Source organism: Hemibagrus wyckioides, unplaced genomic scaffold (assembly GCF_019097595.1).
Source record: "Hemibagrus wyckioides isolate EC202008001 unplaced genomic scaffold, SWU_Hwy_1.0 Contig2, whole genome shotgun sequence".
In the NCBI taxonomy this organism is placed as follows: Eukaryota; Metazoa; Chordata; class Actinopteri; order Siluriformes; family Bagridae; genus Hemibagrus; species Hemibagrus wyckioides.
Genome location: NW_026690780.1, coordinates 416857 through 422856, shown reverse-complemented (window position 1 = coordinate 422856; position 6000 = coordinate 416857).

Below are 6000 nucleotides of genomic sequence, written 5' to 3'. Positions count from 1 at the left end.
TTATTGTGGGTCAGGTGCTAGGACTCTGTTCACACTTGTAGATGAAGGTGATGATGTTAATCTGATAAAATCGGTCCGTAGGATGAAGATGATAACATTGTCAGTAAGGAAACAGACACTTTCTTATGAGTGAAGCAGTCATTGTGTTTGGCTTTAATGGTACAAACAATATCCTAACATTTTATTTCGGGGGCCCCTCTGTGCCACCAATATGACTAATTATAACTAATTATTGTCATTTTGTATAATAACCATTGTCCATTGACAGATATCAAAAAAAAGACGATGTCATTTCATGTACTCTTGGGGGCCCCTGGTGGCTACGGGGCCCTAAGCAGCCGCTTAGTTCGCTTATGCCTTGGGCATAACCACTTCCTGACTCAGTATCTGACAGTCAATATTACTAATGTAATGTTGTATAATATTTAGGAATGATCATAAAATTATCAAAACTTCCGCGGATTTCTGCAGGACTTGAAGAGCTGGACACTGGGTGAGATCGCCTGTGCTGCGGGTCTGTCAGTGTGTGTGTGTGTGTGTGTGTGTCTAAATAGTGCCCTTTGCACTTACCGATTTGTTTTGGGTTTTCTGTTTGTTAATGTATTAGTTATCACAGTATGCATTTGGGGCTGCTATTTTATTTTATTTCATTTTTAAATGGACGGGTTTTAAGCTGTAGCTGGGCTGGAAATCTTAGGTCCAATCCGGAAATCACTGGTTACTATGGTTACCGCGTCCTGCGGGGAGAAAGAGCTCCTTTTGACAACACTTAGCCCCTCACGGTAGGACGATCTTTATCCGTTAATGTCACACTGATTTTACAATAAATATACAATAAATATACAATATAATATAACATAATATACAATACAATGTAATATTTACCCCAGTAGTAGGACACCTTTAAGAACCCTGGCTACTGTTTAAAACTTAAACATCTTGTGATTGGGCAGCTTGCTAGCTAGTGTAAATAATAAATTATAGATTAATGTTATCTACTGAGAGAGCTTGTCTGTTTGTTGTAATTATTACACAATTGTTTGGGTCAGTTGATGTAAATATAATATTTAGTTAGCCTGCTAGCAAACTTGCCTACTGGTGCTAATGCTAAACTCCTGAACCAAGCTGATGAGCTCGGCTAACGAGAATTTATTTCCACATTATAATATTTACCCCATCAAACAGATCACTTTTCCCAACCCTGAGTACTGGTTTCACACTAAATCAGGATTAGACTAGTGATTATCCAGTTAGCGCCCCAAAGGACTTGGTTACAGATGTATGTTATCTAGCTAGCGAACCTCGCTAATCATTTCATTTACACAATATCATATAGAGTGTAAAGCTTGCTGAACTCGGGTGAAGGTTTTAATAATTATTCCGTATAATATTTAGATAGATTTCGGATGATGGACTGGGACAGGAGGTTTTTGAGATTTTAATCAGTCACCATGTACGGTGAATTACCCCAAGCTAATGCTAATGCTAGATACTGCTAACTAATGCTAATATTTGTCTGTTTATTCTCAGCTTAACTAGTTTACAAACTCACAGGTTCATTAACGTTTCGGCGTTAAAAAAGAAATTTTTGTATTTTTACGTCTCCCTTTTTTTAAAATATCAAAATCCTTTATTTCTGGGTGTGGGTGAAAAAAACACTGGTTTATCTACACTGTTAGCAAGCCTGGATAATTAACTTGGTAGCATCATTAAGATAAATATCGTAACGAGTAATGCAAACCTTTTAACCCGTAAACAAACCTTTCCTTTATTTTACTCAAGCTGTTTTTACTGTAAGGAACGTGACAGAATGTTAGATGTGTTATTATGAAACTGCGATGAGAAGAAGCACTTATGATGGGGCGGCAGGAGGAAATGTACAGTACATCATCTTTTTTGGAGAACAGGACATGTTTAGGCTTACATCCTGCTTCGTGTTAAGGTGTAAATTAAGTAGCCATCTAGAACACCATAAGTGAATTACAGAGAGTTTTTTGTTTTTTACGTTTTAACAGGATTCAGTTGGCGTACAGCTGGCCTCCGTGGCTCCGATTCGGTTCCTGAGGACTCCTTCTCATCGGGACTCCATCAAAGCAGAGCTCTCTGGGTCCTATGTAAGCTTCTGAATGCCTGTGTAACATGACAGCTGTTTAAATCTGAAAGACTTTGATAATAGAGAACTCCATTAGGACTCCATTATGTAAAGTTAATTTCTTTTTGTAACTTTTCTGCTCTCTGCAGGCCTACCACTACAACCTCGTGGACGTGTTTTACGAGCTGCTTCTCTGCGGATACTTCACGAAGGGCTTAACGCCTCAGCCAGTAAGCCTCTTATCGGGAGATTTAAAAGCGATGCTTGAATGTAGTTTGAGAACAGGATCTATTTTATTTCATTTTGTTTTCCCATATTTTAAACCCTGGCATTAACGGAGCTTGTCGTCTCCCTTTCCTAAAGCTTCAGGGAGGACTCTCGGAGCGCCTGCTTGCGCTCATCAAGTGGGATGTAGACGTTCGGGAGCCTGGAGCAAAGATCTACTTCACAGTGCTTATTGTAAGTGTTCAAATATCTTCTGATGCCACGTTACACAAATGGTCAGCATTGTATCTCTAAGACAGTGACATTACACTGGATTTGTGTTTGTGTAATTTGTTGATAGGATCAGCTTACAGGCCTTTTTGTGGTACTGTTCTCTCAGCCCCTGGAGCTCTACACCGACCCGCCAGCTTTAGCCAGCACGGTTAGGCATCTCCTCGGGCAGCATGTCGAGAAGAAGATGGTGAAGACTTTGGAGAGGCTCTTGGCAATGTCCTTCCCTTACTTCTACACCTTCCCAGTACCCCCCAACACAACACACACACACAAACACACAATTTATTGCACAAGTTCCCATTCCATACTTTGTTACAGTTCATATTTTGTCCCTACATTGCTCAAGCGCTCCACAGATGAGTATAAATTGATTTTGTAACATTTCAATTGTCACATTTTAAAATATCTCTCTTCTTTTTCCCCTTGACAGGTCTGCACAACGATCCCAGGACTTTAGGACCAGAATTGCACAGTCAGTTGTAGCCTGTGTAGCATTTTATCATTCTCACTAGAAATAATTGCTTTCTCGTTACATTTCCAGGTTTAGTGTTAATGAATTTTCTGTGTTTGTCTTTCATCTAATATCATTTCAACCAATATTAACCCTCCTCTCATCATCCTCCTATCCTAACTCTAATAAAGTATTTCATTTGCACCTATTATAGCCTCGGTCAGATCATTTCTATACATCAAGAAATGTGTATATATATAAAATGTTGATTTTCAACTCAACTCCAATACATGACATTAGGTTTAAACTTTAATTCATGATAAAGGCACATGGTTACTTTTTGTTTATTCAGTACACTGTTACTCTGAAATGTTCATATAAGTGAAGCAGAGATAACATTCTGCTTTACTGGTACAAACAATATCCTATAATTATATATCCTGTAATTTATTTTCCATTCATACATTTATTTATTCTTTCATGTGTTTATTATACCTGTGTGTATAAATCTATGTTACTTTACCAAATGTGAACTAAGATCCAGAACAAATTGTGAGCACTCCAGACCATAATTCCATTGTATAGTTACAAGAAGTTAAAATGGATGAATAAGGAAAGTGTTAGTCAAATTTGCTTTCCTTTTATTGATCATAATGAAATTCATCAAGATTGAGTGAAAATGAAATGAAAATGGAAATTGTGTATTAACATTTGTATTTTCAGTTAAATGGATGTACAATGTCTGCCAAATTTTAAATGGATCAGCAAAAATCCATTCACAGTTGCATTTCCCAGGTCTTAAGTGTTACGACCCTGACCTGTGGAAACAGCACTTACTCTTCCCTGCACCACCTTCCATTCACAAACCTGTGCTCCACCTCAGTCCTGCCTCCACATATGGCTTTCATGGAAGAGGTGAGAGGAAGAAGCCCTTTCTCTCCAAAAAAACATGGCAGCATCTTAACAAATTTGGGAACAATATTTTTTTGGACTGATGGTTAATCATTATTCATAGTTTCATGTTTGGTTGAAGGTCAAACAGAGTTTATCACAACAAACACCTCATACCAAGTGTCATGTTGGTGGAGGGGTGAGGATTCGGTTGTTTTACAGCCACAGGCTCTAGAAAACTTTTAATCATTTGGACATTGATGATCTCCACTTTATATTAGAATATTCTTGAGACAAATGTAAGACTGTCCATGAGCTTATGTTGTGCTGAAACTGGGTCATATTAAAGGACAATAATCACAAGCACACCAGCAAATTTGTCTCTTTAAGGATGCTGAATCTGAGGACTTGTTTTTGTCTAGGTTAATGTCAGAAATACAGATAAAAAAGAAAAAGACGGGTTATTCTTGTGTTCTGATATGCTGAAATGCTGTAATGATTCCAAATGAATCTGTGAATTGAAACTGTGAACTATTCCCAGCGTGGTGAGCAATACTTTTGTTTAAAATATATTGATGGTTCTTGATGTAAATAATGTATATGTCTATTTAAATTCAGCTCCTGCAGATGGAAGTACATGACATGAAAATACTCTAGAACTGAACCTGATTGGACCTGGACACAACAGAACCATGTGGAGTGTTAAAGTAGCCATGAACATTAAACCTGAACAAAGCTTCAGCACAGATACATGGTGTGTGGAGTGCAGTCCGACTGAAACACTTGAATTACTGCAGAATCTTGAGCTTAATACAAGATGCTTATGTATTTGTGCACATGCTCTCAAACACCACCTTGTTAGGGGTTTTATATTGTTATAATTTGGTGTTTTGTTTAGACTTTAAGGGTGTACTATAAATCTGCTGAAGAATTTAATTTCACAATAAGAATTGTTTGTAATTGCAACAATATATTTTGTAGATTAGAAAAGGTTTAAGTTCATAGAAATAGGAAATACAGGAACTAAATATATGAATCTTTTGCTCATTAAATTCTTTTAGAACATGTGTGTGTATTTTACATAATGTGGCAAATCCTGCACTCTGATTGGTTAAAACAGAGGGAAGCTACAGTTGAGGCTTTGTACACAAGAAATGCTTAGATGCTTCACTGAAGACAGAGTAGAAGGAAACTTGACATTTACTGTAACATAAAAAGGAAACTTTCAGAAGAACAGAGGAAATTAAAACATGATGGTTTTCTGTATGTTTCTGTTTTTTACCATGTTCATAGGTAAGCTTATATTTTATATATCCCCATATATCATGTTTAAATGTTTTATAACTAGTAAAGAAATGTTTCCATGTGTGAGTGTTTTAGATTGTAAGCATGTACTGTATGTATACTGTATAATATAAAATGATAATATTCTGAAATAAATGTCCTCTTCAGGTGAAAGCACACAGGACAGCATTACTCCAACATCTTCTGCTGTCTATGGTAAAGAGGAGCAAGCAGTTACACTCTCCTGTGATTATAAATACACTGTTTCTATGAACAATCTACAGTGGTATGGACAATATTCCAATGCAGCACCAGAATTCCTCGTTCTGTTGACGGAATCGGGAGGGAATCAGACAGGTGATACTCCTCATCCTCATTTGTCTGCTAAAGTTCATAAGAGTCTGAAGCGTGTGGATTTGGAGATCTCGCCTGCTTCAGTATCAGACTCTGCACTGTACTACTGCGCCTTGCAGCCCACAGTGACAGGAAAGTCAACTTCACTGTCCAAAAACCTACAGAGACCTCAAACATGAAAGTGTTAAAGAATCACAATAAGAAGAAAAGACTGGAAGCTATGCATAACATCAGCATTCTGATTATTGATCCAATAGAAATGTATGTATATAACCATATATGAATACTTTATTTGAATTGAATAGACAAAACATTCTAAGTGAATCCAAATACAGATAGAAAAGTTAGGTGTGTGTTTGAAGAAGCCACATGTTCACTCCCTCTGCAGTATTAAGTGCAGTTCTCATAAACAATAGTGGCAGGTTTGATG